Raw genomic sequence first — 14,253 nt, 5'->3', positions numbered from 1 at the left:
CCTCGCACCGAGGATTCCTCGGTGCATTTTGCAGATGTAACACAAACCTCTGTGTAACATAATCTGGAGTCTGTAAATATGACACAGTCCACAGGTGGTGATATTAAGCAAGCATCTAACAACCAGGTCAGTTGAACTAGTTGAAAGGAATGTATACAGTATTCAAAACACTTCCTATATAGGAAATAATGTGACTTCACTCTTTTCTGCAGTTCGCAATCCATGTGATCAGGAGTCCAGTATGGTCAGCAGAGTTGTGCTTTATAGACAACATCGTGAATTATCGTTGATCGCTGTTGCTCAGACACACTGGTGTAAATTTGTCTTAACAGCTGGGATGATAGAATGAGACAGGAAGAGACTAGATCACTAACTCTTCTCTGAGCCGAGGATCTGTGGCTATCTCACTCCAGATCTCTTTTTGCCTGGACCGGAAGGCTAGCCCTAGGGACGGGGATGACTTTGACAGATACATCACTAAGTGATGAAGTTATAGTTGGCCGTTGGTCTCAAAGTAGAAGCAAAATGAGCACAACTCCTTTAAAACAACAGTTTACCGGATGCACGGCTCCATGTGTAAAACAAAGAATTGCCAGCACTCCAAGTCCTTCTGGTACTGGTATTGTTGATTATAATTAAGGCACGGGCAAACGCAGACGCGTTTTGGCATCAAGCCTTCTTCAGCATGAGGCTGGTTGGCCTAACATCACACCAATCACAGAACAATCGTCCCTTCAGGCTATACAATGTACAATACAGCTTTGTTTACGTTTAGCGCCACGGTTAGCTCTTAAACAGTGCTGATCACAACAGGAGATAAATTGCAGCTACGGTAGTCCAGATAATACTACATCATGTATGTCATATACATTTGTAGTAACTGAGTAGTAATACTGTAATATGCCTGACTACGCCACCTCCCGCTTGTGGGGGGGGGGCAGGAGGGGGGTGCTCCTTCCATTCCGACATCTCACCACTCCGACTAGTGGCTTCCGCGTGCGGTTAGGGTTAGGTATAGGGTTCGTTAACGTCGGAAAGGTGAAATGCACCCGGCAGGAGGAACCTCTAAACCTTACACTGTTCAACTTCCCTTAAACAGGAACAATTATTTTACTAGAGGCAGTTTGTGGAAAAATATAACAACTTTATTACCATGAAATTACAAAACACATCACTGTTGTCTATTACAAACTAGCACGACAATTAAGGTCCTTAAGGCAAGGTATTTAGAATTAAAATGGCAATCTAACAGTTACCTCTCGCAGTCTAAGAGGAAGGGCGGGTCGGCCTGTGCACACAGTGAATACCAAAATAACTAGGGGAAAAGAAAAGGGGACAGGCCTGGCCTCAAAGAAATCATGCAATATAAATACAAAATTCAAATACAAAACATGTAGTGCCAGGTTATATCAATACACACCAATAAAACCAAAGGGGTCCCCAGTGCAGTCCCAAGCTGAGAGGAAAGCCGTGTGCAGCAGGGCGGACCCAGCCTTGAACAGGGTTACACGAATTAAACTGTAACAGAACAGAGGAGAGAAACAGTTAAAATATGCCAATATGGATAAATGTTAAAACCTATGCCTACAGTGTACCTTGGCTAGATGGCTCAAATAAACAAAACAAAAAGAGTAAGTTAACAGTGGAAAACAGTGGCAGTGGCCAGCCCTAGTATCACACTAAATAAAACACTATATTCAAATCATTAAAAGAACAAACAGCTTAAAACCTACTTTGTGTTGCAGTAACTGTGCACACAATGCAAGGCCAAGGCGAGGGGGGCAACCTCAACACCAGAGCTGCTGTATAAAAGAAGACAGTGATGTTACAAACTAAAATACATTAAAATCCACAAAGAGGCAATGCATAAAATGTATACTGCTTTACCCGTGTCTCCAGGTAGGGCAGACAGAACAGACACCACAGGAGGTCACTTCATTTGTAAAACTGAAATAATAAATAAATGCATTAAAATAAGATAATAAAACACAATGATGTTGGCTAAATTAAAGTGCTAAAGAGCATGGGAAGCCTCCATGTGCTCAACAGAAAATAGGCAACCAAACAAACAAAAGCCAGCAGTAGCATGTGCTCAAACAATAAGGGTTACATGTCGCCTTTCCGACGTTAACGAACCCTATACCTAACCCTAACCCTAACCGTACGCGGAAGCCACTAGTCGGAGTGGCGAGATGTCGGAATGGAAGCAAGCCCCCAACAATAAGCTAACATTAGCCGCAACAAACAAAAGGGTCGCACAAAGGAGCAGATCTACAAGGTTCCGTTTTTTGGCCTACCATGTGTTCTCCTTCTCCCTGCATGAACCATGCAGCCTACAGCAGAGACAAATGGCTCTCTACTGGGAGGAGCTAGGTTTTTATACTTCCTGGTCATGTGACTAAGTCAGGTGCAGTGGGTGCACCATTCACCTAGATTCCCACACATTTAACAAACTAACTTTGGGATACTCTGGTTGAGCGATTCAATAAACAAACTAGAAAAAGTGCTCCTCGGAGCACAGGTCTCCGCCAGGTCAGGTAGGTTTTGATTGATTGATTGAAACCTTTATTTCAGGGAAATCCATTGAGACCAGGGTCTCTTTTTCAATGGCACTGTGTACAAAAAGAGCATTTACAACAATGGTTTTATATTCATGACAAAGACAAGAAGGTACACATAAATATAATAAAATAAAAACGTTTGAAAAATATATATATTAAAACCAAATATTACACCAAACACGTGCATAGGCCTTCTTCCAATATAAGGTCAGCTAAAAATCTTTTAAAAATAGCAAAAGAAACAAGGACATCCAACTTCAGATTTTCTTGACATTCGTTCCATATATATGGAGCATACACACTGAAGAAGGCTGTATCTCCCAGTTTAATACTGGTTGTAGGCACCTTCAGCAAAATCTTATCTTGAGATCTGGTACCATGACTTGAAGTATTGGGTTCTAACAGTTCTGTCAAATACAGGGGCAGCTTGCCAAGTCGTGCCTTGTATGTAAACAGGGTGACATCATTCTGTTTTCTTTAGAGAAGCAGTGTGGGCCAGCAATTTTCTGAATTCGCCAATCAGGCTGGAATGTGAATAATCGAACAGATCCGTCTTGATTACTTGACTAAAGAGATAATATGTACCGATTTGCGTGATGTTTGGATATATTTTGAAGGAGTAATATATATATTTTTTTTTTTACATAAGTCTGGTGGCGCTATAAAAGGCAGAAAAGGCAGAAGGTTTTTTCTTGGCCTCTAGGGAGTGCACATACAAAGTTTTACACAGATCGGTGCAGTTATAGGTAAAAACACAAATTATAGCGCTGATTTGGGAATTCTTAAGTGGCATTTCTTCCTCGGCCTAGTGAGAATGTGCGTGCAAAATGTCAAGGCAATTGCATTCTGTGTTCATGATTTGAGGCATTTTGTTCAAAACGGAACACTCCTGCAAACTTTAGAAGCCATTGTTATGGCGTGTGTGTGTGTGTGTGTGTGTGTGTGTGTGTGTGTGTGTGTGTGTGTGTGTGTGTGTGTGTGTGTGCGTGTGCGTGTGTATAATCTATGTATCGAAAGGAAAGGGAGACCTTTGTTCATCCCACAGGGGAAATTAAGTGGCTGCTCAGATGGTTATGACATTGACGAGCACTCGGTGGGGAGCAGTTAGGGGTTAAGTGTGTCTTGGTCAGGGACACAGATCAGGGTCAAAGGAGGCGAACCAGTGACTTCCTGCCTACCAGACAGCCTCTCTTGAAGTCTCTTCCCAAACGCTTTAGCTCGAGACCCAAAAGCTAAATGTTATATCTCCCCGGTACATCAAGTTTTTTCTGAACATTTATAAAATTATTTTGATTTTTTCCCCAGATTTTTTATATATATATATATTTCGAAATAATAGAGGATATGCGCATGCTTAAAGTGAATGGCACATCGAGTGGCAAAGCGAGTGGCAAAGCAAGTATGCAAAGTGAGTTTAACATTGTTTAATGTTGTTTAATGCAATCAGATATGACTTTTCTGTTTGGATGCATGGGCTGTCAAGGCCAGAAAGTATTTTTTTGACACTCAGTAGGCATTCCTGCATAACTTCGGGTTTGATGATGATGTCACACGCATATCCTCTATAATGATAAAAAAAAATATCAAATGAAAAAAGGGATATTAACCTGCAACCCATAAAAATGGGTACTGTTGTGCCTCACGACACTACAGTATGTGTGAGTGTGTGAGTGTGTGCGTGCGTGAGCGCGCGTGCGTGCGTGCGCGTGCGTGCGTGCACATCTACGTGCATGCATACAGGTAAGAAGTCAGATAGTGTCAAGTGACAAGAGTGCATCCAACAGCAGGTAAAGGAAAGCACCGACCGCCGCGTGTCCTTTCGCTACACACAAAATGCAGCAGTGGCCCCTTTCATCATCGCGATCAACCCGCCGTGTTATTAATCCACATTTAAACTCATCAGCCCAATTAATAAATACAAGACATCTGATCACTGAACGGATGAGCAGACTGACACCGGATGCACTAACAACTGACAAAAAGGCGAGAATGTCTGTGGGAGGGACGAGGACACGGCATCTGGCCCTTTCACACCTCATTGAGTTGATGGAATACTAATAAAAGCCATATGACAACAGCATACTAAGTGCGCAATTAATATTCAAAAATATTCCTGCGCCGCATGTGGCAAAGACCTGTTTCAGACTCCCGCCTTGGCAAAGTGACGGGGCTGTCTCTCTGGTAAAGGGGAGACGTCCTTATTAACCTTTTTCCCAGCTCTCTCCCGCCAACGGGCCAGGCACGGCGCATGAGCAGATCAGTCCGTTTGCTGTGGGCTCTACTGGATGTACAGGGCACACGTGGAGGCCGTTTGTCCCCCAGTTTTTATGCCAACCATTCTGTCTGTAAATAAACAAGCTCATATGGAGACACAAAGCGGGGCATTTTCCTTTTTTTTAAAGCCAGAGGGGGCGGAAGTGACTAATTGATTAATTTGGCTTGGGGGCGTTGAATGATGACACTTCATACTACAAAGAAGAACCTCACAGGAAAAGGCACTAAAAGGAGGAGGCTGGCAGAGCAAAGCTTGCATCTGCTAGGGGAGCACCAGAGGAGAGATAGGAAAACACTATGGAGGGTGGTCAAAGTCATAACTTATGCAGAGGATTGCAATGGCTGAATCAATCAAAGAGACCTGCAATGAACCATTTTCTGCATCTCATGCATTTACATTTCATTTCATCCTGGCTTTGCACAGTAAAATCCTCAGTGTTAATGTATCCATTTGTAACTCTGAGAGTACACTCTCAGGGTAAAATCAACCCTGAGGATTTTACCGTGTACTTTCTCCATTCCTCTTGAATAACTCTGCAGAGCCTTTGCTGCGCATCAGCAGAGGATGGCTTTGTTTTGTAGTGTGCTGGTCCTGGGGAGAGTCTCCTGAGATGTTCGTCTCACACATTTATTATATGGCTGTGTCTCATGGGCGCGCTCCGCTACACAGACAGAAAAAGGCCCCAGACAGGCCCCCTAGCTGCAAGTGATTGTCAGCTCTGGAAATGCAGGCCAGCTTCATATCAGCACCTTCCTGGGCTGCTCTGAATAGGAGCAAGCCCATTGTTAAAGGAATACTTCACCCCCCAAATTACTATTTGTATCTGGAGATAAAATCGATCCTCCGTTCATTTGTACTATCTGTTAACGTTTTTAACCAATCACGTAGATTTCAGTCTCTGTTGGTTAAGGTTTTTGTTGGTGGTATCTTAACAGCACATCACAACCAAACAGCATTAACAGGATGTAATTGTTGGGTCATTTTCTTTCCTTTTTCAGGGTTCAAGTGTCATTTTTCTGACTCGCCTTTACGGTTGCGGTTTGGACCAAATTATTTTATTAATAGGGTAGACAGAGGCAATAATTCTGTATCCGATAGTGAGAAAAGAAAAAAGTTACCCAAGAATACACAAGTGTCTTAGCAAGTCTATTATCTTTAGTATGGTCTTGCATGAGGTTGACGGTAATATTAGATATTGAAGAGGAAGGTTTAAGGATTTTTCGATTAATTGAATAGTACACATGGACCCGAATGGAAACAAGCCATAGTGCTTTCTTGGGTTTTAATCCTTTTAGCAGACCTTGCATAGAACTGTACTTTCTGTGCTTTTTTTGCAAACTGTTAATAAAGTATTCAATCAATCAATCAATCAAATCAAGGAACCCGTTGGTGAAAAAAGTATTGAGATATCTTTAATTGTGCCTTTCCCATGATGCTTGGAGACATTAGCAGTACTTCCTGACCCATAGAAGAATTGAAGAATTGCCAGTGTGAATTGTGGGTGAGATGACTTCATACAGTAAAGTGCTGGCAGAGTGCTGTCCGTGTGTTGGATGAGACAGACTGTTGGCTGACACAATTTTCAAAAGCTTCAGCTTAATATTCTGTACTTAGAAAGCGCTGAACATTTCTAAGGAAATAAAACTGACATCCCACCTGCCCCCCACTTCCATTCCACCTTTGCAGTCATGTAACTCCTACTGAAAACTAGATTAGTTAAAGCCTATCTAGCTAGCTGCTTGGCAGAAATTGACATTCAAAAAGACATTTGAAAGATATTTTAAAATATGTTTTCATGAACAGAAATGACAAAGAGTTGACAGCTTCCTATCGTAAGGTTTGCGAGGCGCAGTTAAAGACTCTGTAGCACTAACATTCTAAGATTGTGGAAGAGTTGTCAGGGCTTGAGAGACTAATGTGTTGGAGGAGCACCAAAGCTGGTCTTCAGACTGATTACTTGCACTTTATTACTGATCAGAACAGGCTCTGGACACCTGGACAGTCGCACAGCTGCAGAGGAAAAGAAGCTATGGTTATCATGGCAATATTCATTATTTTCATAAACTGTGATTGTTGCACAACATGGTATTAAATTAATGAATTAATGAATTAATTAAAATAACATCAATTCTCCGCTTTGGCAGTCTTGTATAAAGAAAAACATCACATGGATGCAACTGGTACGTATCATCAGTGTTGTAGCCTGGGGTCGACGGGTGTTTCAGGTCTCGCAACATACACCCTCGCCCAGGTGACCCAGCCAGGGTTGATCAAGCCCCCGACTTACGTCCCAGTAGCTATACCATGGTCAGTCCTCTTTGGGCAAGACAGGGCCACTCAATCCACTTCTCCGGAACGACTCTGCCGGGGCTGGGGAGAGGAGAGGCTCTGGCACGTGGAGGGACTAGGCTCTGTTCTACTATTCCTATGAGCCACTATAAATAGAATAACTATAAAATGTATAGCTTGTAAAAGCTCTAATAAGCAATGATGGAAGTACTCTGATAAATGTTTTACTTAAGGAAAACAACAATATTAAAATACTCTGTTACAAGTAAAAGTCCTGTATTCAGTATATGAAGTGAGTAAAAGTACAATAGTATTGGCATCAAAATATACTTAAAAGTACCAAAGTAAAAGTACTAATGTTTCTACATGTATCAGATCTTTGAAAAAATAGCAGATCTACAAGCTCTACAACGCATCACATTGTGAAGCATTGTGAGCTTGTAGATCTGCTATTTTTGAAACATTTAGTATAAAATAGGGCTTTGCCTATGTGGTAGTTGTGTATCAATAATATAAATCTGCAAAGAAACTAGTAACTAAAACGGTCAAATAATTGTGGTTGAGTAAAAAGTACAATATTTGCCTCTGAGGTGTAGTGGAGTAGAAGCATAAAGTATCAAAAATGGAAATACTCAAGAAAAGTAAAGGTACCTCAAACTTAATCAAGTACAGTAGTTGAGTAAATGTAGACTTAGTTACTTTCCACCCCTGCTAATAAGCTGCTTTCATCTGCTGTCCTTAAAGGCTTTTTTGGTAATAATTCAATCTCCAGCTTGTTGCCAGTCCTTTGATGAGAAACCTTTCAAGAGATCTTCACACATGCTGAGCATCCCAAGTACTTCTCCATGGCTCTGTAAAAAAATAAAATAATGAGAGGTTTTTATGTGGCAAAAAAAAAGGTTTCCAGCATCTCCGTGTGGAGATCATTGAAAAGGGAGAACTGTTGAGCAGAGGGGTCTACTTGGCCCCCTCCTTTTTTCCCTGTACACCAAATCTTTTCACTGAAAATAGGAGATCTACAAAATCTGCTATTTTCGCTGAATGTTCAGCCAAGAATAGGGTCACTAGGGTTCATGTGTTTATGCCCTTTATCGCTTGACGAATAGCGAAATATTCGTTATTTGCTATTTCGGAAAATGTAGATGTTTAGACACCTTTGTGCTGCTTATTGCTTGCCTTGGGTGAAACGAAACAAAAACAGGTCACTAAAAGGCCTAAAAGGCCTAAAGGCGGATTTCCATTGGCATGGTACCACACCACACCACACCACACCGACCACCACAGCAGCGGTTTCCACTACAATGAAGTGGGTAGAGTGGTGTGTAAGTGGTACTAAACTGGTGCCTAAAAAGTACCCAGTCCTGGGTAGGTCTGAGCTAGGCCAAGCTGGGCCACATGCACAGGTGATTTGCATTTGTATACAGGACAGTTGGCCACTCACCTACATTCCATTGTTAGGCAAAAATTTACATTACAAATGAGTGTGAATGACCGGAGTCTGCTACTCATACATAGGATTTGAGCAGGGGTACTTTTGTGTAATGGAAACAGTAGATAATTTGAAGCGGTGCGGTTCTGGTCTGGTATATGCTGGACTGGACTGGTCTATAAGCCGTAATGGAAAAGTGAATACTACAGGCCACTACAGGCCTGTCCAGTCCGTGTAGTGTTCACGGAAAACTAATTTGCATTTTAACACAGGGGTCAGTGTGTGTGGGGAGGTGCCAGGCAACGCCTCAGCCCTGAAGGGCAGGCGCTCTCCCATCACGTTTGACACAGCATTTAATAGAGAGGCATCACACAGCCTGCCAAACTTGATCTGCTGTCCCGCATATACGATACGATACGATAATACTTTATTGTCAGTTCACACTGAAATTTGTCTTGCGACCCAGCAGCCATGTATGCAACAATATACTGATCACATGCCTCTGTTTTAAATGTTCAGTATTGTTCTGAACATAAACACTGCCAAATTGCTTTTCACAGCATGGCTCTGCAGGGGGAGACCTTTGTTAATCCCATGCAGGGGGAAGGGGGATCAGTTTAAGCTTCACCGAGCTGATGGATGCTCAGATGGTCATGATGCGCTTGTGGGGTTAAGTGTCTTGCTCAGGGACACTTTGGCACGTAGACGTGGGAGGCAAACTGGTGACCTTCTGATTTCCAGATGGCCTCTCTACCCATTCAGCTACAGCTATCTACGTAGAAGAGGGTCTGTCTGCCTGTCTGTCTGTCTGTCTGTCTGTCTGTCTGTCTGTCTGTCTGTCTGTCTGTCTGTCTGGAGCTAATCTTGCAAATTGCTGGGCCAAATTTCTTTAGTCGGCCACAGAAGTAACTCCACTATTTGACCCTTGTTTCTTTTTTTTAAAAGATTTTTTATTTTTTATTTTTTTTATGCCTTTATTTATGGGACGGTAGACTGACAGACAAATGGGGAGAGAGATGGGAGTGACACGCAGCAAAGTTCGTTAGGATCAGGACTCGAACTCGCGACACGCTGTCAGGCTGGCATTGCAGCCTAGGGTGCCTGGACAACCACACTGCGGCCCAGGCCTTGTTTGACACATTTTTAATGGAAGTCAACTCGGATCAGGCTGAAACCTCCCCCAAATTGGGAGTCAAACATCATAAATTAGATATAGATATGTCATAGATGACTGATCACATGAAGTCTCAGATCCTCAATGGAGCCACACCGCTCCTCGGTGAATCCTGAGAACAATGTAATATTTCAGCTGAAGTGGTGCCGCGGTGCAGTTGAGAGAAACTCCTCAGCTGACCTTCAGCAGACAGCAGGTGCATGGCTCAGTGACTTTAACGGTTCACACCAAAGGCTCAAGTCTTGCTGCGGCAGATATTTTCTGTCCAGGACCAAGATTGTAAATGGATGATGGCTGCCATTTGCGAAGGTTACACACACAGCGTTCTTTGAATAATGATACTGCCATCAAGCAGGTTAAGCTTCTCAGAGCCACTGATGTTCAGTCATCAATGACTAGACTAAAACAAACAACGCTAAAACTTTGTATCCTGTGTGTCCAGCTTGCATTCACAAGCTAAGGTACTATGTGATACTATAATGACATAGAGTAGACAGTATACACCAGCGGCTCCCAAATATAGATTCAGACCCATTGTTATGGGGTGCGAGTGAATATCCAGTTCTATTAACCTTTGTTACAAAAAAAAAAAAAAAATCTAAATATTTTCAGAAATTAAGCCAAAAGTCAAAAGACATTAAGAAGTTTAAAAAAAGTATTCAAACATTTTCTGGTATTTTCCAGCTTTTTTCACTAATATTGAAAAAAGGTGTAAGCAATTAATTCATACTCATTCATACATTAGTTGTATGAATTATCTATTTTTTAAAGTTTGGGTCTTGAGGAGTCTCTTTTGGGTTTCGTACTGAAAAGATATGGGAACCCCTGCTACACTTTCCCCAAACAAAATAAAATACTCCAAATATGATGGATATAATCTCTCTGAGAAACCCCAAACTTGTCTTTTAGAAGTCCAAACCAAGGACATTGCAAGTTGCCATGATTCTCTGGGCAGGTATATTGAGCAGGAGGCATTTATAAAAATGTTAAATGACACTGCCCTGTGAACCAGAGGAGGCTGTGGTGATGGATGACCTGCAGCTCGGCAGGAGTGTTAGATCTTGGACGTGACGCTTTGATCAATGTGCCTCTGCCCACAGCCAGGAGATGCAGTACCTGCCATGTTCTGGCCCCATTGTTTAATCCAACGCATCATTTGCACACAACCAAAGGCTAATGACAGAGAGATAACCCATTAAAGAGCAGATTCATCATTCCTGCATTTATCTACGATTTTGTCCTTTTCAAGCGCCCCAAAAAACGAAAAGAAATCATGGAAATCAAGCAGACTGTAAATACACATGCACATACTGTATAACACAATCATACACACAAGTTTGTTACATCCATTGGAGGACTGCTGAGCACACCAATTTCCATTCCGCTAACCCTAACTTTAACCCTGACCACTAACCACTGTCCAGGATTTTTTTAAAGTTGCTTTTTAATCATTTGGGGGAAAAAAAACGCACACACGCACACACACACACACACACACACACACACACACACACACACACACACACACACACACACACACACACACACACACACACACACACACACTAGTCCTACACCGCTGATAAACAGCAACAGGGATTTCTTTCCAGTTTCTTTGTCTTATCCCCCTAATTTGCCTGCTTTATCTAGACGGAGGGATTGAGCTGGCTTTTGGGTCCATGTTTAGATAGGGCCGGACATCCATTATCAGTCCAAGGCAAACCAGATTTAGACCCTCCGTAAAAGAATTACTCAGAATGAGGGGAGGGCACCGTGATTCTGTCACCTTTTCTTCCTATCCTTGCTGTTTAATTGGGCTGCTAATCAATTAAGGCCTGTGCACACAGATCCCCTCAGCTGAGCGCATAAATGAGGCTAACAGAGAGCGAATCAAAGCAAATGACATAACAGCGCTGCAGTAGAATAGATCCTGACAAATCAGAACTGAACAGCGAAATGTTTCGGAGTAATATTTCATGTCTTCCTGATCGCCCTATAACCACTTGAACTCTGTAGTCTCTATTCTATTGGGTTGTATAGCGTACCTTAGCTGCCTCTACATGATATAAGAATAAAAATATTGACTATCATCTTTATCGGTTTCTTCTGTGTTCTGTTAGTGAGAAACTGGAAGTACAGTAGTGATTCCATTCACTCTCACTGCATGCCAAAACATAAATTAATGTAATTTTGGGTTACATGTCATATGAGTCTACCCTTGATAGAATGTCTCTAGCTAAACACAAATCGTAAAGGGGCAATGTCAAAACATGAAAATAGGTTGGGATACATTGAACGAATATGCTTTGTTTGTGTTTGATGATGTCGTAAAAGTGTGATTTTGAGAACTTTTTCATCAGTACAATGCGAGTGAATGGAATTGCTATTTCCGGTTCTTAGACGATAGATCACAGAACTCAAAAGCAACAGATAAAGATGATACATAATATTTTGTGAAGGTTTTCATCCTCAGTGATGTATGACTGTATGTCGGGTAAGTGCTTTTGTGCTCTTTTTATGTGATATCACCAAATAATATCAACCAATCAATACATTTTAGGCATTTCATTATAGGCAAAAAAAATGAAAAGACAAAAAGAGTCTAAATTTTCTATGGTTCAACATAGCTTTTACTCAATTTGTCTAAGCTTGTTTGTGAACTACCATGTTGAAACACGACTTGCCTGTACTCATGTTGTCACCTAAATGCAATATATGAAACTTAACATCATGTCTTTTCAGTGTCAGCCATGGCATCCTGGACTGCCTGCAGTGACATGAAATAGCATGTGAGCACAGACTACAGAGGCCATGTTTGTGAATCATTTCACAGCTTTTTTCCAGATGAATCTTTGAGTTTTCCACCACAGACCCTTTAGTGGTTAATATTAAACGCATCTTTCCCTCTGACTGCAAACATCCTTCATCCACCGAATGTTTGATAATTAAGATATGTCTGACTTTCACACTTCAATTGTATCAGGCCATTTAGAGGAGTGTCAGTCATGTAGAGACTGATAATGTGCTAAAGATTGAGCAGTCATTTCCACACTTATTAAGACCGTTTAATAGCTTAATTCTTGCAAATCAAACCAAGACTAGCGTACCTCCTCTGTGAGGAATGCCACAGCATCCTTAAAGCCTGGCTGGTTCTGGCCCTATGCCAGAGCCAGCCCAGAGCTTTGTTCTCTGAAAAAGGATTACAAGGTTATAGAACGTAATGATTTACAGAGATTTCCTTAAGGTATAGCGTAATTAATGTTATTAGGTCCTGTATCTCCGCTCAGGCCACTTATCGTGCAGATTATCCTTATCGTTAGTAGACATTTAATTAGGGAGCTCATTCCAATTAAAGATTTTATGAAATTAAAGTTAACATAGTTTTCCTTCTGCCAGGTGATTCCCTTGGCAGCTGTTTGTCTAGAACACATGCTATTTCTCCTGTCAGGTTTGATTCTACAGGGCAGTGATGTTGTCTTAAAATTCAACTTTTAACCAGTGTCTCCTCCTTGTCTCTCCCCAACCCTGTGCCCCTCCACTTTGATCATTTAATGCTGATGTAGCCCTACTCCATTCAAACACACAGCAATAAATCACAGCTGTCTGTCTGTGTGCTTAAAGAGCTCTGTGTGCCCTACACTTGCGCGCTGTAGGGTCTTATGTTATAACTTAAGGGTGGGGCGAGATGGGTAACCATGGTGCAGAGAGCACATGCACACACACACACACACACACACACACACACACACACACACACACACACACACACACACACACACACACACACACACACACACACACACACACACACACACACACACACACACACACACACACACACACACACACACACACACACACACACACCCTGTGAGACACCTTGGGAAGATGTTCTCCAGGTGAACGACACAAAGCACAAACAAGGGGTATGACAGGGTAAATGATTAGTTGTGACCACATTAGTTACCTGGATATCTTTATCAGTAAAATCTCCAAAGTCAAACAATGTTTTCACTGACCATGGACTGATCATATATGTGAGTATAAGTTATTCTATGATATAGCCTACCTACTATGATAATAATAATTTCCATTTAGACTGGGGGAGATAACCTTTAATCTGCATGTAATGGTTTATGTCGTAGCTGTCGTTGGCACAGTAATGGAGTCATGTAAGAAAGAGATTTCAATGATACACAGGCCTATTTTTATTATAACGCTTATCACTGGAATGAAGATTGGAGCCAGCCTTCCTCTGCTTGATTGATGTATCTGCTGTCTCTGTCTGTCTGTCTGTCTGTCTGTCTGTCTGTCTGTCTGTCTGTCTGTCTGTCTGTCTGTCTGTCTGTCTGTCTGTCTGTCTGTCTGTCTGTCTGTTTGTCTCTCTCTATGTCTATGTCTATGTCTATGTCTATGTCTATGTCTATGTCTATGTCTATGTCTCTCTCTCTCTATGTCTATGTGTGTCTCTCTCTCTCTCTCTCTCTCTCTCTCTCAAGGGAATCCCGATCACATCACCTGCATC

The 14,253-nt window shown here is 41.9% G+C and overlaps 1 long non-coding RNA gene across 1 annotated transcript; it reads right to left on the bottom strand.

The window, feature by feature from the left end:
* Positions 1 to 497: 497 nt before the first annotated feature.
* Positions 498 to 2,430, bottom strand: LOC311052127. Its single transcript, XR_014601473.1, has 4 exons — positions 2,298 to 2,430; positions 1,888 to 1,947; positions 1,734 to 1,802; positions 498 to 1,518 (listed from the first exon to the last, which is right to left on the bottom strand). It is a non-coding gene; the product is annotated as an uncharacterized lncRNA (long non-coding RNA).
* Between the last annotated feature and the right edge of the window lie 11,823 nt (positions 2,431 to 14,253).

The sequence above is a fragment of the Gymnoscopelus microlampas genome, assembly GCF_963454915.1.
Source record: "Gymnoscopelus microlampas genome assembly, chromosome: 9".
Lineage (NCBI taxonomy): Eukaryota > Metazoa > Chordata > Actinopteri > Myctophiformes > Myctophidae > Gymnoscopelus > Gymnoscopelus microlampas.
Note: the sequence above shows the minus strand (reverse complement) of the source record. Positions and strands in the feature narration are given on the sequence as shown.